At 37.5% G+C, this 23553-nt stretch overlaps 1 long non-coding RNA gene and 1 pseudogene across 1 annotated transcript in view; one reads left to right on the top strand and one right to left on the bottom strand.

Annotated features, from left to right (window-relative positions):
* Positions 1-321: 321 nt before the first annotated feature.
* The window catches only part of LOC120591713 (uncharacterized), a 28750-nt gene continuing 5518 nt past the window's right edge, over positions 322-23553 (bottom strand). Inside the window, exons 2-3 of the long non-coding RNA XR_005649959.1 lie at positions 6327-6607; positions 322-6152 (exon numbers count right to left, since the gene is read on the bottom strand). This is a non-coding gene — a long non-coding RNA (uncharacterized LOC120591713). The remainder of the gene's footprint in view (positions 6153-6326; positions 6608-23553) is intronic.
* Positions 8778-8896, top strand: LOC120592054 (uncharacterized; annotated as a pseudogene).

Raw genomic sequence — 23553 nt, 5'->3', positions numbered from 1 at the left:
TTTTTGTGAACAGTGGTGATGAATAACATTTTTTTCCCTATTGTACTTACATTGGCAAAAATTAAAGTAAAAAACACCATGTTACTCTCCCAAATTATTTTGGAAATTTTACTGTACATACAAGTCCAATGCCTAAACAGTCTAAAAAGTATCTCCCAAATTAAGATTCTATAATGCAAAAAAAAATCGATAAATCTGTTAATTCATTTTTCCTATATAGGTATTGACTATGAACAAATTCTGTTCATATTCTGTTAATTCATTTTTCCTATATAGGTATTGAATTGAACAAATCAAAAACTATTGATAGGTAGAAAAGAAATTCTCCCATTTTCAGCCTCCCAAAGTATTTCAAATTTTCTCAAAGGATGTGATAAAATTAATTAGTAAAAGACAGAATTTCAGTTTGGAATGATATAAAAGTTTGGGAGATGGATAGTGGTGACAGTGCACAACAATGTGGATGTACTTGATTTCACTGAACTATAAACTTAAAAATGGTTAAAATGGTAAATTTTATGTTATGGATATTTTATCACAGTAAAAAAAAGAACGTGTTATGTGGCAGAGATTATGATCATTGAGTATTTATTTTTGCTTTTTGATTTATTTATGTATGCGTATGTATATACACACATATTTATGCATTCCAGTATGATTTCCTGAGAGAGAAAGGGATAAATTGCAACTGGCATGCAGGGAGTTATATGTAAACCATAGCCAATCTTTGTTGCCATTCTTAATTATTTTCGTGTTTTTGAGTTCCCTTTTAATAATAGACCCCCCCTCCACTCTGAACGATTACTTGTGATCACCTCATATCAAAATGTGATACACCAATGTGTTATTTCACTGAGGTTGCAAGTGCTGCCTGAGATGACATCCAAAAAAAAAAAAAAAATGATTTAGATGAGTTATTCTCTGAAAGTGAGAATTTCCTAGAGCAAGGTTAAAACATAAGCTTTGAGGGCACCTTTAAAAGCCCAAGGGATTTGTAAAGCCATGTGTTATAAAACCATCTTTAAGGATTGGTGCTTTTCATTTTGTCATTTACCGAGCTGGAAATATCATGGAATCTGAGTGGAGGAGAGGTTGAAGAAGATAAATGAGAGATTGTTAAAGATAGGCTAAATACACTTTACCAGCAACCACGTTTACACTAAGAGTTATGGGGAAGTCTATTTTGTCTGTAACCAGGAGACAACTGGGAAGTCAGCTTTTAGAACATTTTACTTAAGGCATAATCAACACTTAGTTTTATATTTCATTATTTGTGTCTCTCTTTCTTTTCCTCCTAGACTGTAATGTTGTGAAGTACACTGGTTTTGTCTTACCACTTTTAGGACCCCTCCAGTGCCTGAGATCAGTGCCCAGGGTATAGAACTGTGAATGACTAGGGAAGAACAAATGCTGAGATTTCTGCTTTTTGGAGCATTCTTGGTGTTCGCTGCTCTCTAAGCATTATTCTCTAGCCTGAAAATCCTCTGATATTTTGCCAATAGACTCCCCTTTGCTAAAGTTAGCCCAAATTGCTTTCTGTTGCTTACAACTGAAGGATGACAGGATAAAACAAAAGCAGGCTGCTTCTTCCACAGTTTTTGGCAGTCTCTCCCGTTATCTAGCATCTGAATCCTTTCCAGTTTGTATCACAAAAATACTCAGAATCATTCAAGCTTTAGTTCTGGAGACCCCAAGCACTAAATTCACATTTACACCAATTGTTCATGGACCAATCTTTGAAGGAAAATGTGAAGAAAATCCTTTTATGGACTTAAAATTTAATTTTTAATATGCTACCAAATTGCAACAAACGTGGAAATACTGGCTAAGACAGCCATAGCTGAAGCAAAGCCACGTGAGACCCAACGATTATGGTTAATGATCAGTTGGATGAGTCTTTTCTATGTTGAAATAATAGACAAATATTTTATAGTATTGTAGTAAGGCATATGCGTGAAAAAGTAGAGAAGCGATTATTTTTTATTTATTTGGCATTGGGCAGGCTTCAGTTGGAACAAACTATATTTAATTTTACATGCCATGCTCCATAAAGAGAAAAAACTTGGAGAGTGTTCAGAGAACAGCAACTGATTAAAGGCTTATGAAATTAGATCTTTGAGAAATTGTTAAAAGAACTGGGCATGTTCAGTCAAATGCAAGGCATTGAGGCAGGATGAACAATGAACGACAAGTATGTGAAGAGATGTTTCCCAAGTCTGGGTTTTAGGTTAAACAGAAAGTTAAATCAGGGGACTAAGAGCACGAAACAAAAAACCAGAGCAACAAAGTAGGAACTAAATATTGTGAAAACATTAAACTAAAAAGCTTTTAAGAATTGATGAATGGAGCTATCTATAATCTGGAATTCTGCATATGTGATTTTTAAAACAATTAAATTCAATTTTGTATTTAAATAGAAATAATTTAGAAAATAGAAAAGGCATTTGATGGATTGCATTTGAAAAGTAAAAATCATCAGATCAAGTATGAAGAATGTTTTTAAGAAAAAATGGTGTATTTGGAAACCTTCTTTGGAACCCAGGTAAGTGAGAACAGAAAGGAGCCCTGATATTAAGTCTCTTCTCTCCTGAACAGGGTAATTCCTCCGTGTGTGTAAGTGGGGAGGCTGCGTGGTGAGCAGCTTTTCCGGCCTCTTGGGATTCACCAGGAATCCCCACCCTGAGATATATATTGATTCTCTCCAGAATGGTCCCAAACTACTAAATATTCTCCTTTGTCCAATGTCTCTGAAGCATTTAATGCTTTTTACAAATCTTGGTGGGCAAAGCATGATACAAATATTTATTCTCTAGTTCACACTGTTTACCACTTAGATACAGAGGGAGAAAGATGAAACCACAAAGTGTGACCACTGTTGCTTTAAAGCTTTTCTATGAGCCTGATAATTTGTTTTTAACTTAGATATTCTAACAGAAATCTCATTTAAGTGTTCTTGTTCCCTGAAGAAGATAAACTTCCCTTTGCTTAAGTTAGCCGAAATTGGCACCTGAACCCTTGCATCCATTTGATTACGATCCTGACCTCAATTACAATGTGTGGGTTTTCCCGCCCATACCAAGTAATTCTCAGACACCAGCTGGGTGTCCTACAATTCAGCTTAATTCTGACACTATCCACCTGGAGACAGCACATCAGATTCCACAGAGTTAAAGGCTCGGTCCCGCAATATTACTTCCCACACAGATAGAATCACCAGTTCTGGTTGTTACCTCTGCCTCTGACCAACTGGCTATAAATTAGAGGTTCCCACAATTCCCCCCTTGGGTTTGATTAGTTTGCTATAAAGGTTCACAGAACTCAAACATTTTACTTACTGTATCATCAGTTTATTATAAATAGATATAACTCGTCCACGGAGCTTTAATTCTTTCTTTATTCCAGTTCTACAGCACCTCCCTACAATACACCTAACAAAAGTTGATGATCAATTCAATTCAGTTAATGCCAAGTTCTCTTGATTTTCATTCACCATAAAAAAGTCCAGGTCCAAATTGTAAGCGTGGGTTGCACCCTTAGGTCTGCAGTATCTTTGAGGTCACCATTACCAATAGCTCTGGTGATAGGAGAATAATATGCTGTGGGGTTTCACAGGGCAAAGTCCTGGTAGGACATCCTGATGAAGCTGTTAACAAGGTAAAATAAAGTTCCAGATAGCACTAGGATCTGTTGGACCTAATGAACACCAATGTGTATTAGTGATAAAGCAAATATGGTACCTTATCTGTAACATATTTAACTGGTGAAATTTAGGTGAAGAGTGTTAATATAGGTATTCATTGACTAATCTTTCCATTTCTTTTTTTTTTAATTTCTATTTTTCAATTAGAGTTGACATTCAATATTATTTTACATTAATTCCAGGTATACAGCATAGTGGTTAGACATTTAATGTTTCCATTTCTTAAAATAAAAAGCTGGGATACTCTGAGTCTTAGTTTCTTGTTTGGGCACCTTTTTGCTAATCTGGCTTCATTATACTGTTTCGATGTCTTCCTGTCAGTAACTTTCTTGTTGCCATTATGTTATTATTGTGTATGCTTGTTGGATAAATCTTTAAGAACTAGAGAAATGTTTTAATGATCAAAAACCAAAATAACTACCTATTATTACAATTCTGGCAAGCAAAGTTTTTTTAAAGTTATTACAAAATTAACTAAACTCTTATTTTTAAAATTGTATTTTAAAATTTAATATGCAATGTATTCACATGGCTTAAAATTCAGTGGATACAAGAGGATAACACAATAAATGTTTTCCTCCCACTGTCCCAGCCACTCCGTTTCCCTTCCCAGAGGCAACTAAATGCTATTAGTCTCCTGTGGATCCATCTTTCTAGAGAAAATAGGAACTTGTTTTAAATTTAATTAAAAGATATGGTGAGGCAAAAGGTGATATAGGAGAGACTGTTTTTAAGGATATGCCATGAGCATTTTAAATTTCAGCAAATCTATATAAATATATCTGTGTTCCATTTTTCACTAGCGAAAAATGGTCAGGACAATCCTGTTCACAAAAAATGCTACACAACACTAGACATCTTATTTTTAAGTGAAAACTACTAAACAACCGCAGTCAGTTCAATTTGCCGCACTGCTGGGGTGCAGTATGCAACTAACGTGTCCCACAGGCATACAGAGTGCACAGAGGTCAGAATGGCACTTGTCCGCATATGCAAAAAAAAAATCATGTCATTCACATGGCATGGCAAAGAACTGTCTCAACCATGTGCTTATTCAAATTCTTGAGCAGATTCGAAGCTTTTTTGAGAAAAATACAGGCCAAATAGTAACCCTGTCTAGTGGTCTCATTCCATAGGAAAGTGAAACTTATTTGACCAAAAACATACATCAAATTGTAAATTTTAAAAGACTAATGTTTTAAATATCAATATTTACAATAAGAAATTACATTCTCAGTAAATATTTAAACTTACGATAAATTTTGGATGTCAACTTTAAATTACGTAATGTGCATAGTTTTTCAAATTCTCTTGGAGAGACACAAAACAAATTTTTTGAGAACTATTGTTCTAACCTATAAATATTGGAATCCCAAACATTTCTGCCTCTGTGGGGGACTCTGAGAGCTCCACTCTAGGCTTTAAAGGGGAGGAACAATTCACCGGGAGGGTGACACTGGAAAGTTGGGCAGGATCAGACAAGAGACGAATATCTCTGCTTGATGTGGCCACACGATTATCCTCTGGTGCCGAGGCCTAGTGCTGCTCCGTCCTTTATTACAACTCTCCTCAAGGTCAATGGAGGATGAGGGAGCCCGTGAAGCTGAGGGGCCTTCAACTTCCACCTGAATTACTCCCACATGACTAGAGCAGCTCAGTTCTGCATCATGACTGAGAAAGTCAGACTCCCTGCGGAAGTCTTTCCTTTCTTTTTTTCTTTTTCCCTTTTCCCTTCTCCATTGCCTCTAAGCCTGTTAGAGTGTACATGGGCACTGCTGTGTTGTGATTTCACTCATGTTTAAAAATGAGTGTTTAGTACCAGGTAAAGAAATTGTTAAATTGGTCTGCCACAGCTGGGAAATCTGGTAGAAATGATATCTTCCCACCCCTGGTAGGCTGCACGTACATTCTCTCCTCAGGTGGATGTTGGGGTGGAGACAGGAGTGGTGGGGGTGACTTGCTTTGCAGCAAAGATTCGGAGCTTATCTCTGTCATTTCACTCTCTTGTGAGGGACAGTCTCAAACATTAATGCAACATAATTCATTTCTGTGCAGAGAGCTTAATTTTATTTTTGGAGAGTCTTCTCACACCTTATTGATTTTCTTTTAATAACCACCATTTGTGTTCCATGGTCTGCGTTAGTATCTGAGTCCCTATGCAGTTGTCTATTTTTCAGCAGCCAGGACTATATAGATGTAGCAGATTGTCTGAGGTCTCTGAAGCTTGCTCTGCGGGTACCGTTTGCAGGGGTCTTATCTTGGAGTAGTGGGGTTCTATGGTGTCTGCTGGGCTTGGCCTGGCTGTTTCTGGCTCAGACTATGGTAATGGCTGAAACTTGTTGGCTCTTCTCACTCTCTTCTGCCTTTTTGAAGTTGTTATAACTTTAGGAGAGTATTTTTTCCTTGAAGTCATGTGAAATGATCTTTTTGTCTTCTTATTTATCTTCAGAACCTGGTAAGGCAACAAAGTGAGCCCAAAGAGCATTGGGTTGGGAGAAGAAATGGGGGCTGGATGGGAATGGGGAGCTGAGGTTTGTGCCAGGCAGAGGCGGGATTATTTGGGGCGAGGGCTGCCAGGAGAGGACATAAATGGGGAAGAAGAGGAACTTGGATAGGGTCATCTGACCTTGCTATTGCGTCTTGATTCAGGTTGAGAGCAGGTCTTCTTCTTCCACTGCTTGCAGCTTGTGGTTTGTGGATCCCATGATTTCTTGGTCATTTTTTTCATGTTGAAGCCTCTCAGTTGTCTACCCCAGGAGTCCTGTCCTCTGTATATATTCCCCTCCCCAGGACAATGAGGAGTCACACCCCTTCAGCTTTGTTTGGTCATCAGGTCACTCCCCACAGCCAATGGTGGCTATGGGTAGCTCAGACATCACAAAGGGTGATTCCTGAGGGGTGGGGATGCTGAGGAGGCCAAGATACCATGGTTGGAAAAAGTACCCATTAAAGAGGCTTTTTATACTGACCTCCCACCTCTCTTTGCCTCCCCATGTTTGATTCCAGTTATGCGCATGGCAGAGAAGGGTGTTTCCTCCAAGCCATTTCCGCATGGTTCATTCTACCGTCTCCCACCATTCACTGTTATCGAGTATTATAGACATCGTACCTAAAATCAGCCAGATACAGGACTGGCTGCTTCATTTGAAAAACCTAGGAAACAGACTCAGGGAAAAGTGTTTTGAGGCATGGTGCCCTCATTGTCAGTTCAGACAGAAGGCTTTGAAATATAACTCAGGGCAAGGTGGGTGTGTATGCATGTATTTGCTCTAAGGTTACTCATTCACAAAAAATAAGATTAAAGACGTGAAATAAAATCAAATTTAGCCCCTCGATAACGTCACCTTGGCCCTCCCTGGAGTTCTAGGATTTTGGTGCCTATTAATATCTAGTTTGTAGGTAGCTAAATGCTTTATGTGTGAGTTGACTGGGAACATTTGTAACCACCAGAATGCCATATGGTTTGGGAAATGAAGTGCTTCACTTAGTAAACATTGACTGATTGTCTGCCAGAGTACTGGGAAGGAAGCCCTACCTTCAAGGAGCTGCCAGTTCAGCTTCCAGTTAATGCTATGACACAAGTTTAAAAAAATAAAAATGAACAAAATGCTCTTTGAAGAAAGAAGGAAATTACAAAAGTCACTGATGCTCAGAAAAAAAAAAGAGGGGTCAAATTTAGGTGTGTGTGTGTGTGTGTGTAATACATATAATACATATATATATGTTTATAGATATATATGAATATCTTTTGGAGATCAGATAGAAATCCTTGGAAGAAAATATTCAAAGGGGCAAGGAGTTTTAACTTCAAATTTGGGAGATAGAAGACAGAGTCAGAAATAGAAGCTCACCTTCAGACCAGAGCTCACCTCTTTCCCCATCTATACCTATCCCCTCTACAAACAACAATAATGACAAATCTATGGAGACAGAGAGTAGACTAATGATTGACTAGGGCTGGCAGGAGAGTAGGGAAAATAGGGAGTGACTGCAAATGGTTATGTGGTTTGTTTCTTTCTGGGATGAGGAAAATATTCTAAAATTAGGTTATGGTGATGTTGCATAGCTTTGTAAATATACTAAAAACCATTACATTGTAAAAAAAATTGGTGGAGTATGATTTAGTTATAGTAAAATATGATTTAACTACAAAGAGAGCAGAAACCAGGCAAAAAAGGCTAAAGCTATAGACTTTAAATGGAAGCCTGAGGCTATAAAATTTGTACAACAAATAAGGGATAAAATGGACTACGCTTTCACTTTTTCTGAGGGGAGAAGTGGCATTAAGGAAAAAAAACAGTCTTTTGTGAAAATCAGGATTCTGGAAGGGGAAGGGTAGAAAAGGACTATGGGAAATGATGGAAGAAGAGTTGAATTAGGAGATGAGAAAACATGCACAGGATCAGCCTTTTATGGACTAGGTCATGAGATCTCTGTCATCCACCGTGCAGGTTGATCTGTAAGAGACTGAAGTAGCTGAAGCAGGGCGCAAGAGCTGATCCTATCTCCAGACGGATGCCTATTCTGCCCCACCTGCCATTTTGGTAAAAGTGAGCTCTGTCAGCTGTCACCCTGACTGACTGCTGGGCAGTGAGGAGCACCCATCTACCCACAGCTGATGACTCAGTTTAAGGTGGAGAAACAGAACAGCTAGAGACAGGCTCCGTGAAGCAGAAAAGGAACAAGGCCTGCTATATAAATTATAGAACAGTAGTATACTCCAGACTCAGGTTAAAAATAATATAATCTGAAACCCATATGATTTTATTAACCAATGTCACCCCAATAAATTTAATAAAAAAAAAGAAAAAAAAATAACAATCTTATTCCTGATGGCCAAGAATCTAGAATAAACAGCTTTGCCCCTCTTTTGTCACTCCCACTGTGCTGTAAGTTAAATAAAAATAAAATAAGACTGAATACAGTGTAACTCCAATATATTAAAAACTATACCATTAGGATTCAATGAAAACATACTATAATATTATTAGTGATTATTTCTAGTTGGCTCCAATTCCCTTACTAGACTTTAATTCTCTTGGAGGCATGGTGATTAGACCATAATAAGTATTTAGTAGTCTATGGCCATGCCACTCTGAACACGACCAATCCCATCTGATTTTGGAAGCTAAGCAGGGTTGGGCCTGATTAGTAGTTGGATGGGAGACCACCTAGGAAGAGCAGGTGCTGTAGGCATTAAAAAAAAAAAAAATTAGTAAATATCTAGTGACTTGAGTGAATAAATGTATAAACAAACAAATAAATGAATTTTGTTAGTGTGGTACAATTATAGATTTTTACTTTTCTGTTTTCCACATTTCTTTAATATGCTTGTACAATTGACTATACATGTTGTGTTGCTGTTTCTGGTTCAAGTTGGCTGACAGACAGTGCATATTATCTCCTCTCCCTCAAGATGCCTGATTACAATGATAATAAAGGAATTTTTTAAAAAAGGTATAAAACCACAACATGAAGAGAATGGCAGGGAGGCCATCCATGGCTGAGAGATTACATTTCTAGATTATAAAACTGGTGAAGGAACAGCTACTGAAGAAAGAGGGCAGGGGACAGTGTGATATAGAATAAGTAGAGAGGGAGAGTGTGGGCGAGGGGACAGCCACTTCTTTCTGCAGAACCTGAGAGTATCTCAGGAATGGGAAGCACTAGGTCATACCTAGAACAAGGTATTGAGAGGATAGGTGTCCTAAAACTTGAAGGAAAGATCTTGACACTATTTTATCGGTTATGTAAATGGCTTAGAAATGGGGGAGGGGAAAGGGACTAAGGCAGTCATCTGGCTTTTAATAATTGTGGTTTTTATTATTATTATTATTCCAGCAGAGGCCTGCTCACCTTAAAAGAAGCTGGGATTCCTTAAAGATCAAGGAGAATAATTGTGGTAGTTATGCAGGCATAGACTACTGAGTTGCCTCATTAAAAGGGCTGTAATGACTAGTAAATACGGAGACAAAACTTGCCTTCAATATGAGGCATGGCCTACTGCATCTAATAAATATAACTCCTGACAGTGCTTCATTTTCTCTTGAAACATATTAAAAGAGTAAAAGTTAGCCCTGGCAACATTCCAAAATAAATCTTATAATTCCAAAAAAAGGGATTACCTTATTTGCCAAGGTTCTAGAAAGTAAAACGACATACAATGGATGGGAAGAAGAGGGTGAAAATGTTTAGCTCAGTGAAAGAAATAACTTTCTAACAACTAGGACAACACAAAAGTGGAACAGCCTACTCTGTGAGGTAGCAAATTCCCATTCATTGAGAACCTATGTGCTAATCAATGTTATAAAACAACTGTCAGCCTTGCAGCTTATTTTTAGCATATCTTGCGAAAAAGAGAATGTTGTCTTAATGACAACTCAGCTTCGCAGACACTTCTCTGCCAATCTTTGGGCTCAACTTTGCGGGTCACTGCCTAGAATAACAGACATAGTCTCCATGAAAAGAAACTACCTCTTAAAATAGTGCTAGAGGTGGCTGGGGGACAAGACTTCTATAAGAATAATCGTTAGTTTTATTTATGGCTTTATTTAGCTTAACAATATTTTAAAACAATTTTCTCTTGCTTTTGCTTCTGTATGCATAGCACTCATAGTGTATAGTTTGGAGAGCCAAAATGTTTCTCTGGCTTTTTTTCCATACACTGACTTTTTTCAAGAACAAGTCAGTTATTTTACAGTATAATCCACATTCTTGATCTCCCCTGTGACTTCATTTAAGATGGTCATTTCCTTAGTTACACAAAGATGCAGGAGAAACTTTGAAATAACTTAAAGGGTTTGAATTCTTAGCAACAAGTTAATTTCTTTCCAGGCTTGGTCCAGGGGTTAAGGGGCTGTGGCAGTCCTAGGTGTAAAAAGATAAACTGGACATAATAACTTTGCTAACCTGCTGAAGAGGTGACTCAGGGGAGAAGTTAAACACACTCACCTTGGCTCTAACAGTCAGTTATTTAGTGATTTTTTGGTCCACGTGTCTCCACATCCACTGCACCACGTACCTGGGTTTCCCTTCTTCCATATTTGATATCCACTAAATTATTCCTTATACAGCTGTGAGTGATCATTATAAATGTAAATTAGATTGTCCCATTTTTAACAGAGCTTGGCAAGGTCTAGTCCTTGCTTACTTCTCTAACCTCAATTTACACTCATTAAATCCTATGTATACAGATATTCATTGAGTCACAAATATTTCTGTCACGCTTATTATGTAACATACATTATTCTAGCCAAAAGAGAAAAATCTTTTCTATACTGAACTTAATGCCCTTCTTGTTCCTTAAACAAACCCAACGCCTTTGCACAAGCTAATCTCTCTGCCTAGAATACTTTTCACTTCTCATTCCTTTTCTGACTGTTCTATTTAAAGTAACTTCTACTGATGTAGAAAAAACTGTTTATTTCCTTTATAACATATCAGAGAGTACATATATACCTCTATATAATTTATATATATAATTATATATAAAAAATTTTTGTGTGTGATATATCTATCCCATGAGGCTGGGACTGTGTACATGTATACTTAAAATTTAGCATGATCACTATTAGCACATGGTAGGGACTCAATAAACATTTACTAAAAGAATAAAGATTCAAGAGAGGAAAAAATGGCATAGATGATAGAGGCTCTGTTCATCCTTCTTGTGACCAAATCAATGTTGTGACAGAAAGAAGGAACAAACAGCAAGGAAAATCACCTGGGGTCTAAATGAACAAGTTCTACAACTAGGGAGAGAAATAAGAAATCACCCTGCAATGGGAGGAGGTAGGAGCAGGCAAGGACGTGAGGCTGCCTGGTCTGGAGCAGTTGAGTGGGATAGAGGCTGCGGCAGCTGGCAGCTACAGACGCCTCTTAAAGGAGTTGTGTCTGTGAGCGGACTTTTGTGGTGACGGACAAGCTTGCTTTGAGCACCAGTGCTGGTTCAGCTGCGCAGGGGGCACCAGGGACTTATGGGGGAGACACTGAGTTGTCAGAGTGAGGGCCGGAGACAAGACACAATCTGTACAGAAGTGCCAGTGGTATCCATTTTTCCTCTGCTGAGCCCTCCCTCCTTCCAGTGTGCGGACTCAGCACCACCATAGCTGAGACTCATCAGACTAGATGACAGAGGTCCCTCCGCCCAGAAGATTCCCTGAAACTCCACCTTCACCAACCCGGGGTTCCCACCCAAGTTACATCCAGGTGTGTCCTCAGTCAGTCAGGTGCCCCTTAATGAGCAGCGCCTAGACTCACACTGGTGGTAGGTGACCTCGGTTTCTGGTGTGGCCTTTTTTTCTTTTTAACTTATTTTATCAGTTTCAACTATACAATACATTGGGTAGACATCTCTATAGTTCATTAAATAATCCCAATTGCTCCCTCCTTTCTATGACCCTCCAGCTAGTCAACGTATTAATGCTAACTGCATTCTCTGCGCTGTACTCCCCATCCCCGTGACCATCCATCAGCTACTAATTTGTACTTCTTTAACCCTTCACCTCATTCTCTCAGCCCCTGAAACTCCTCTCCCCTCTGTCCATCCCCAAATTGTCCACTATATTTGTGAGTCTGTTTTTGTTTAGTTTGTTCTTTTTATTCTGTAGATTCCACGTATAAATGAAATCACATAATGTTTATCTTTCTCTGACTTAAATACCTTCAAGGTCCATCAAAGCAATATATTTTTCCATCCCTTTCCTTTTAGTCTGTGTCTTTTAATCTGAAATGAGTCTCTTGTAGGCAGCATATGTAGGAGTCTTATTTTTTATCCTTTCAGCCACTCCATATTTTGGTTGGAGCACTTAATTCTTTTCCATTTGAGGTACTTATTGATAGGAATGTAGTTGTTACCATTCTTTATTCCTGTTTTTGATACATGTTTTCTCTTCTTAAAGAAGTCCCTCCAACATTTCCTGTAATACTGGTTTGGTGCTGATGAATTCCTTTAGCTTATTTTTGTCTGGGAAGCTCTTTATCTGTCCTTCAACTCTAAATGATAGCTTTGCTAGACAAAGTATCCTTGGTTGTAGATCCTGGGTCTTCACCCTGTCGAATATTTTTTTGCCAAGCCCTCTGTCCTGCATAGTTTCTTTTGAGAAATCAGCTGCCAGTCTTATGGGTGTTCCCTTGTAGGTAACTATCTGTTTTTCTCTTGCTGCTTTTAAGATTCTTTCTATTTATACTTTGGCATTTTAATGACGATGTGTCTTAGTGTGGGCCTCTTTGGATCCCTGGTTTTTGGGATTCTCTTAGCTTCCTGGGGTTGTATGTCTATTTCCTTCACCAGGTTAGGGAAGTTTTCCATCATTATTTCTTCCAACAGCTGTTCAACATCTTGATTTTCTTCAGGTACACTGATCAGATGGATATTTGGATCCTTACTAGTGTCCCATATGCTCCTTAGATTATTTTTATACTCCTGGCATCTTATCTCTTGCCATTCTGCTTCCGTGTCCTTGGCTTTCCCATCCTCTAGATAGAGTATTTGATCCTTTTATTCACTTTGTTTACTCCTTTGTTTATTCTATTTAATATACTTCTCAACTCAGATAATGTGTTCTTCATTTAAGACTGGTTCCCTTTTATATTTTCCATTTTTGTTTTTTATCTCTTTGTTGAAGCTCTCACTGAATTTATCTACACTTCCCATAAGTTCATTGAGCATCTTTATAACCAGTGTTTTGAACTCTGCATCTGTTAGATTACTTGATTCCATTATATCTGGATCTCTGTTCTGTTCTCTCGTTTGGTTTCTGCTTCTTTGTCTTCTCATTCTGGCTGCCTTTTTGTGTCTATTTCCATGTACTAAGCAAAGCTCCTAAGTCTCTCAGTCTTATTAGTTTGGATTTGTGAAGTACGTGTCCAGTGGCACAGTCTTGAGAGGGGTTCAGCTGCAGGCCAAATTTATCCCAAGCCTGTACCCCTCTGGAGCTACCTATTGAAATTCAGCAATCAATCCATGAATGCTGTGCTTATTGTTGCTTGAAAAGGCCACACCAGAAACTGAGGCCAGCTGCCTCCAGTGTGAGTCTAGGCGCTGCTCAGCAAGGAGCACCTGACTCACCGAGGATACACCTGGATGTGGCTTGGGTGGGGCCGCGAGTTGGGGGAGGTGGGGTTTCAGGGAATCCTTTGAGCGGAGTGACCTCCGTTATCCAGTTTGATGATGTCACGGCTGTGGTGGTGCTGTGTCTGCACACTGGGAGTGGAGAGGGCTCAACAGAGAACAATGGATATCCCCAGCGCTTCTGTACAAAGCGAATTTCGCCTCGGCCCTCACTCCGACAATGTCTCCTTGTAAGTCCCTGGTGCCCCCTGCACACAGCCAAACTTGCACTGGTACTCAGAGTGAGCTGGTCTGTCACTGAGAAAATCCGCTCACAGATGCGGCCCCTTTAAGAGGCTTCTGCCGCTGCCTCCATCTCACTCAGCCGCTCAAGACTGGGAAGCCCCGTGTCCTTGCCCTGTCCCACCTTCTGTCGTTGCAGGGTGATTTCTTGGATTTCTCCCTAGTTGTATGGCTTGTTCATCTAGATCCCAGGCAAATTTTCCTTGCTGCTGCTCCTTGTTTCCGTCACAACTTTGATTTGGTCGCCAGGGAGATGAACAGAGCCTCTATCATCTATGCCATTTTTTTTTCCTCCCCCTCTGGCATGGCCTTTTGAGGCAACTAGAAGCACAGCATCTGTGGATTGCTTGCTGAATCTTAACAGGTGGCCCAAGAGGGGCACAGGCTGGGGCTAAACTTGGCCTGCAGCTGAACCCCTCTCAGGAATGTGCCACTGGACACCTACTTCACAAATCTGCAGAAATAAGACTGGAAGACTTAAGAACTTTGTTTAATACATGGAAACAGACACAGAAAGGCAGTTGAAAAGGGAAAACAAAGAAGCAGAAACCATATGAAAGAACAGAACAGAGATTCAGAAATAAGTCAAACAATCTAATAGATGCAGAGTTCAAAACACTGGTTATAAAGATGCTCAGTGAACTTTTGGGTACTGCAGATAAAATCAGTGAGAACTTCAACAAAGACATAAAAAACATAAAAATGGAAATGGAAATTACAAAAGGGAACCATTCAGAAATGAAGAAGACTTTATCTAGATGAAAAGTATATTAAATAGAATAAACAAAGTGAATAAAGAAGAGGATCGAATGACCTATAATAAAGGATGAAGAAGCCTAGAACATTCAATTAGAATGGCAAGAAAAAAGAAGCCAAGACTATAATAATAATTTAAGGAGCCTATGGGACACTATTAAATGTAAAAATATCCATGTCATAGGGGTACCAGAAGAAAAGAAGTTGAAGAGCTATTTGAAGAAATAATGTTGGAAAACTTCCCTAGCCTGGTGAAAGAAATAGACATACAACCTCAGGAAACTCCGAGAATCCCCAAAACCAGGAACCCAAAGAGGGCCACACTAAGACACATCATCATTAAAATGCCAAAGGTTAACTACAAAGAGAGAATCTTAAAAGCAGCAAGAGAAAAACAGATAGTTACCTACAAGGGAGCACCCATAAGACTGGCAGCTGATTTCTTAAAAGAAACTATGTAGGACAGAAGGGCTTGGCACAAAATATTCGACATGATGAAGACCCAGGATCTACAACCAAGGATACTTTATCCAGCAAAGCTATCATTTAGAGTTGAAGGACAGATAAAGAGCTTCCCAGACAAAAATAAGCTAAAGGAATTCATCAGCACCAAGCCAGCATTACAAGAAATGTTGGAGGGACTTCTTTAAGAAGAGAAAACATGTATCAAAAACAGGAATAAAGAATGGTAACAACTACATTCCTATCAATAAGTACCTCAAATGGAAAAGAATTAAGTGCTCCAACCAAAATATGGAGTGGCTGAATGGATAAAAAACAAGACCCCTAGATATACTGTCTACAAGAGACTCATTTCAGATTAAAAGACACACACAGACTAAAAGGAAGGGGATGGGAAAAGATAGTGCCTTGATGAACCTAGAGGGTATTGCGCTGCATTAAATGGATCTAATAGAGAAAGACAAATATTGCATGATTTCACATACATGTGGAATCTAAAGAACAAAATAAACAACAACAAAATTGGAAATAAACTCATAGATACAGAGAATATTTTGAGGGCCACTAGTTGGGAAGGGGGTTGGGGGGCGTGGCACAAAAAGTCAAAGGGATTAAGAGGTACAAATGGAGAGTTGCAGAATAGACATGGAGATGTAGATTGTAGCATGGGGAATATGGTTAATAATGTTGTAATATGTAAGGAGGAAGAGGGGTACTAGATTTAGTACAGTGATCACTTTGTGAGTTATGTGGCTCTCTGATCACTTACTATACAACTGAAACTGGTATATTATTATTATATGCCAACTATAATTGAAAAAAAAACTCATTGAATTGTACAATATAAATACAAGCAACTAATTGTCTATTGTATTTCAATAAAGCCAGAAAATAATTTGAGAAAAAAAGAAGAAGAAAAATTCCAGGAAAAATTTTATGGAAAAGATTACAGATGACCAAATTATCTGAATAGCCTGTGATTCATATCCTTTTACATGTACGCTTCAGAAAAAGGTAGAAAAGTCTCTGAATTATGATTTATGGGCTGTCAGATTAGCCACTTGAGCTATCTTAATCTTAGAAAAATGAGCCATATGGTAAATACCACGGGCATTTATCTGAAAGACTGCACTGCTATCCCCCATCCTCTCTGTATAGTGCTAGTTTTTATAACAATCTAAGCACATAAAATGTATATATACTTCCAAATATTTATCGGCTTACAGAAATATGATTATAAATCATAGGTAGGGGAAAAATAACCATGTATTAAACTGGATAAACTGGTTTTTGAGTCTATTAGAGTCCAAAGGTAGCAACAGTGTAATAAAATGAATAGAGCAGTAACAAAAATTATTAAAAGAACACTGATGAAAACAGGGAAATGTGTTTCTGTGGAGCAGTAAACATTATATATTTGAACAAATAGCTGAAGGTCACAGACTGCTGTGTTGGTCACAAAGGGGAACAAATTAAAGACAATGATGGATTCTTATAAACCCAATCTCACTATTGAAAAGCAACTCCAAGAATAGGCCCTATGAGATCATAGGTCAGTAGCACATTTATTATCCCTCTCCATGTAATTTCCTTTTCATTCTTATAGATTACACAGTGACTATATAATCATAAAATATAGAACTTCCAGGCTAGATGTAAGAAATAAAGCTTTAACATATCAAGGTATAGTCCTCTATGATGGGGGTAAACTACATAATATAGTTATTGCATATTGGGCTATTACTTTTAAAAAGTCTGAAAATTGCTTGTTTAATGGATGGCAGAACTATTAAAATACATGTGGATTTTTTTAAAAAGTAGTAGTTCAAAATGCTTTAGTAGATTTACATAAATAAGGTCAAAAATGATCAAATATTCCATGGCCTACAAAGATCTAAAATGCCCAAAATATAATACGCAAAAATATTTTTGCATTAATACATTAATTAATGCATTGCTGACTTCTGGATTGTGTTCACCTACAAACAGGCTCAAAAAAAGTACATCTGAGTTTAGAGTATTATCCCTGGCCTTGAAAACTCTCTCAATCATTCTGTTTTGGAACCCCAGGCACATGACTAATGTATGACATATATAAAAAGGACTAGTTGTCCTTAAGTCCTTAACACTTGTATACAGCTAGAATAAAGCACACTTTGCCTACAGTCCTCCCTGCACTGAAGATATGCTATTAAACTCTTCACAGCTATGACTCCTGTTGGTAGGGCCCTGTTTCTGATGTTGACGCCACTTCTGCCTAATGGGCTTGATAGTTTTTTCTTAAATGCAAATTCTTCCTCCTAAATCTGTTGCATATTTTCATCTTGTCTGTCTTAAGCTAAAAGTCAAATATTTCCTAATTCCTTCTTCCTTTAACATAAAATATATCAAACAAAAAAGTGAACAAATTGTTTTCTCACTATAATGACTTTAAGAAGTAGAGTACTAAGAAGTCTAGAAATCACTTCAAGTTAATTACTGAATACAGAGACTGAAAAAGGACAGGACATAAATAATTTGGACTCTTAAACATAAACCAACTATTCCATGGCTCCCCAGCATCTAATCAAGATCTCAAAACTTTCTGACCACACACCATATATTAGGGCTGCTGTAGCAAAATACCAAAAAGTGGGTGGTTTAAACAACAGAAAATTATGTCTCACAGTTTTGGAGACTAGGAGTCTGCAATCAAGTGTCAGCAGGGTTAGTTCCTTCTGAGGGCTCTGAGGGAAGGATCTGTTCCAGGCCTCTACCTTGGCTTCTGATGGCTTGCTGGCAATCTTAAAGTTGCTTGGCTTGTAGAAGCATCACCCCAGTCTCTGCCTTTATCTTCATGCGGTGTTCGACTTTTACAAGGACATGTGTCATAGTGGATTGGGGGCCTTCTCTATTCTGGTATGACCTCATCTTAACAAATTACATCTGCAATGACTTTATTTACAAATAAGGTCACATTTTCAGATACTACAGGTTAGGACTTCAACACAAATTTTTTTGGGGGCGGGCACAAATCAACCCATAATACATGTATATTTATTTATAAATTATTTCACCCAGTACTGCAATAAGAATTATATACATTGCGACCCCTAAACAATAAAAGTAAATATACATAGTAGTATTATTTTCTCTCTGAATCCTAACAGATTGCCTTGCACACTCCCTGGATTACACATACTTCACCAGTCTTAAGGATAGAATCAAGTTCTTTGGCTTGATATATCCCATCTTCTAAATCTGCCCTCTGCTTACTTCGCCTGTCTCATCTCCTGCCACTCCTAAATATATTCTGCATTCCAACTAGTCTGAACTATTTGCAGTTTCCTATTTGCTAGGCTCTTTCTTGGTTCAACAACTCTGCACAAGCTGTTTCTTATTTCTAGAATGCCCTCATTCTCTTTGTTTCCTGTGAACACACGGTGAATTTCCGATCATTTTCTGAAACTCTGCTCAAATGTCTTCTCTGGGAAGCCTTCATGGACTGCTCTCAGCAGCATGAAGCACTTCTCAGTGGAAGTAGCACCTTGTTCAGATCTCTATTATTGCAAACATCTGTTTACACATACGTTAGGCTAAACTGATATGTGACCATATTTGCCCTATTTCATGTAGTTCAACTTAATATTTCATGTAGTTCAACTTAATATTCCATTAGACAACAAGTCTATTGAGGGACTATATTTTTATTCATTTTTATATTTCCAGTGACTAAAATGGAGTTTAGCATCAAGATCTTAATACATGCTTCCTGAAATTAAGGAAAGGCTTACTGTAACACCACAAACATTTCACTTTCAGATTTCCCTTTTCAAGAATGGGCTAAGTATTGACTCAACCCCTCCTATAAAAATAACCACTGGTTTAAGCTTCATTGGCTTTAGTTAGGTCCACAGTATTTAAAAGTATTTTTCCTTGCTTTTGCATCTGTGTGGTAAAATTTTTTCAAAAGACATTAATTTTTTACGAATAGAAAAAACGCAGAAAGAAGCTACTTACATATTTTTTGTAACCAGTAACAAATTATTTCACTATTTTACTGTTTTATTTTCAAAATATATTTTTTCCTTTCAAACAAAAATATAAGTGATCATATATAGGAATATAAATAGGAGGGCTAAATAAAGAGATGAGCTATGAAAATGAACATTCCATTTTTAATTCCAACAATTCTTAGTAAGATCAACGGTAAATCTAATTTCAGAATTTTAATACTTTACTAATATTAGTCAGCTTTAGAGGAGCTGTGATTACTGAAATAGTGTTTAACTGTTACATGGATAGTTAAAAGGCAAGTGGGTCCTGCCTGGCATGAAGTATTCAGCTATAGTTAGGAAGCAGCACCTGGTGAAGCCTATGGGCTTGGCATCATCATCACACAATATTTGAGAAAACCTGTGTGTTTTACCTCCATCCCTATGTAATGACAGTTCACCATGAAGAAGATGAAGAGACTGAATGGCCACATTACTCACACTTTTGACCTAAATTAGGATGATGGATAAAGTATATTGGTAGTACTTGCAAGCTCAGATGGCAAGATTAAGACTTCAGGGAAAACTCCACCCAAAGTTACAAGAACTTTACAAATAGAAAGGTTATACCCTCTTTGCTTGGCACTTGGGCTTGTCCGTCTATGTTGGTGAGGCTGGACTTGGCAAATCTTAACCTCAGGTTTCATGCCTTCGTATTCAAAGTTTCCATGTATCGGATTTGTACCTCCTTTTTCTGTCCTCTTTCACGAAAAATGTAAAACTCCCAGTGACATTAATCTAAAACTTAACATTTTCCATTTACTTAAATCATATGTCGAGATTAAACAGGGAAAAGACTAGGACTCAAATCCTAAGAATAGCAACTACAATGAAAACAAATTTAATTATAGTTTGGGTTAGATTTAAAAGTTAACTAAAAGAATGGTTATTTATTTGATGGTCCTTTAGTTTAGCTGTTCTAATTATACATATATTTTTCAATCTAATGGTACAGAAGTAGTTATTTATCTGAGGGGAATAAAGAAGAGCCAGCACTTGAATCTGAGGCAAGACATGTTACTTCGTGACACTGTGCAAAAATTATACAGACAAGCTTTTCAAAGTAGAATCTGTGAAACTAAAATAATAAAATAACTTTGTGGTAGTCATAGTTTTACAATTTCCCATCTCTACTGACGTGCGGTATTTGTACAACACTACTCTCTTCCAAATGTGGGTCATTCCCCCTCGGAATGTTAGACTTGCTTCAGGATGTTCAGGTTACCCAGACTTTCTCTAGGCAACTGAATTACAAAGTGTCTCAAGAAGTTCAAGCCACTGTTTATACAGGTCTGTCTGTCCCTATTCTTTTCTACTCTCACTCCTTCTCCTAACTCCTGGCCTATTCTTTTCTATGAGTTATAAGTAATTGTCTCTACCAGTACACTAAGAAACACTGTATATTTCCCGACTATAACAATTTAATTAACTGAAACTTCTAAAAAGGCCTGATCAAAGTTTGGATTTAAAATTCTGATGCTTTAGACTTTTGCTTCCTTTTATAAGATAGGATGAATTAGAAATCTGGTCGAGTCAGAATGAACATGGAATTCTAGCTGAGTTTTGAAAAGGGCCTTTGAAGACTTTTCAAATCTTAGGATGAAGTGAAATATCCACAAATATGAGGCTTATATGAGGCCCTCAATAAACATTGTCCCCCTACCCACAGTGATGGTCTGATAGTATGGCTCAAAGTATGAGGAGAAAACAGTTATTCTGGAGGTAAAGTTTTCCTGTTCAAGAAGAAAGTGAAGGACATCTGGTAAAGGAAATTCACAAACTGGGTACAGGGTTGGTGTTTCTATCCAGACATTTTCTGAGTTTATTATTTTCCTTTCACCTTTTCGTCATACCTAGGTTTTACTCTCTATCAGCTGGTTCTTAAGTAAAATCATTTCTTCCTTCTAGAGAACTGACTAGACCTATAAAACTCAAATAAAAAAAAATTATGACATTGATTAAGGCTCCCATTACACATTTTGTAGGCTTCCTATCCCTTTCTTAAAATAAATATCAAAACAATCTGATGTCCTTCCATATAAAAATTCTGGCAGAAAAACTAACCCCAAAAGAGATATTTATGGATGGTTTCTATTTACTCTAATTGGCCCCTTTCACTCTTTCTACCTCCTTCCTGCTTTGTGGTTGCTACTGGATCTCCAATGCAGCCTTTAAAGAGGGGCTGCTGCCTCATCTACAATTTTTAAGTTCATTTTCTCCTAGTTTGCTCTCCTTCCCTTAAACTTGAGTATAAACTCAACTTGGAAAGAAAAGACTGTGGTGGAGCAAATGGTTAAGCCATATCTGTTGTAAAATGATATTACCGGTTAAGAGGTGAGAATTCGACTCACCTGAAATGTTGTAGAAAAATATAAGCCAAAAGAAAGCTTTCTGATCTTGGTAATTACTGCCCTTTGTTTTTTTCTTTTTATCTAAATTTCTGGCAGGAAAGAAAGGGGAAAAGGCAAATAGGCTACCCACCCCTCCCCTGCCTTCAAGGAGCTGTCCTGAAGGGCTCAGGTAAAGACTCCCATTATATCACTGCTCTAACAGCAAATGTGTTGTTTTTTTTTTAGCTAGGCACATTGTAACCCCAATGAAATAAGGAAGAAGGGGGAAAACAGATACTGGCCATCTCTGACACAGACATGTTGAGTCAGAAGTGCTTTTGACAGATCTGTGGACAATGCTGAGTGGTTAGATCACAAATACATAGAAGCAGTCAGGTTTACAGATGGACATTACTTAATAAAGTAATTTATTGAAGTTATGGGCATGCTTGACATAGGCCAGGAAAAAGAATAAAATGAGGGGGAAAAAAAGGCCCTTGAATTGAAAGTTGAGGGCCTCCACTATCTAATGTTTGAGAAGAAGCAGAGCCTGTGAAATATCATAAGAGCTGATGTGACAAGTCTGAAATGTTTTTGAGATATCCGAGCAAACTGATACTGACAACTGAATTTAATAATTCTCTTCCAGTGTCCCCACATTCATCTTTATATATTTAAAAAAAATTTATTTTAAATACTACATGGCTAAACAAACACTATTTGGGTATTTTCATGTATCTCTTATAATCCAATCTTGTAATTGCCTTTTATTTTTTTAACCAGAGTGAACTATTTCTGTATATAATACCTCTATTTACAACATATAGTATGTTTCAACCCTGGGACTTGAAATATGTTTCTACTTCCTAAATTTAATAATGATTATAATCAGGGAAAGGATTTACATAATCATTACAGAGCCCAGTATTGGTGATGCTAGAGAAATTAATGATGAATCTATGGTTCATTGGGTTCTCTTCTCATATACATATACATGAATTTTAAACTTGATAGGAATCTTATTTGTCAATAGAAAGGGCAATAATGCAATGTTATGCCACTTAAGTTTTCTTTTCTATAGTTAATTTTGATACTTCTTTTTATAGGTTAGGTGTGAATAGATATAATTTTGGTCTATAGACTTTTTTACTTCATTAGTACAACAGGTTTTTCAGTTGAATACAAAGGAACCAGCCTTTGAGAATATGTTTTATTCTAGTTTAATAGAGTTCTTTTTGAAGTTTTATTCAGAGTTGCTTAACTCCAAGTTTCTGAAGACAGCTACTGAAGAATCAAAATTGACCCTCTTACTTTTGTCATTACTTCACCCGTTATCCAAATAGATCTTTCTTCCTAAAGGACAGGATTATGTCAGTATTTTTTTTACAGCCACAATCATCCCTATATGAGGCATAACACCACATAAAATCTCATGCTAGAAACTTGGTGTTATTTCACCTAACAGATCTGCAGCTAGAGCTATTCTGCCCCTTTGGAAAAGAGTTATAGAAAGGTATTCTGAGTTGTATGAATTTTCAATGTATCGGTATACTAATATATTAATAAAGAGTGAAACTAATACATTAAGAAATAGTCCCTATGACTGAAACATACATGTAGGTACCAATTGACTTACCAGAAAGCTAAAATTTTGACTTTTTTGTGGATATACCTTGGGTCTACTATAGAACTATCAGTTTCTGGCAAAAACAATTAAATTAGCCAATCGGAATTCAGGCAGAGCAACTGATTATCCATTCAGTAAACATTTGGTGAGTGCTTAATGTACATAAGGCAGTTTGCTAGATTCTAGAGATACACAGTGAATAAGAGTGAATAAGAAAGATATGGTCTCTGTCCTCATGGAGCTTATGGTTTACTAAGGAAGACAGACGATTAGAAGAAAAATAGTTGTAA

This window comes from Pteropus medius, unplaced genomic scaffold (assembly GCF_902729225.1).
Source record: "Pteropus medius unplaced genomic scaffold, Ma_sr-lr_union100, whole genome shotgun sequence".
In the NCBI taxonomy this organism is placed as follows: domain Eukaryota; kingdom Metazoa; phylum Chordata; class Mammalia; order Chiroptera; family Pteropodidae; genus Pteropus; species Pteropus medius.
This window is presented reverse-complemented; position numbering and strand designations above follow the sequence as displayed.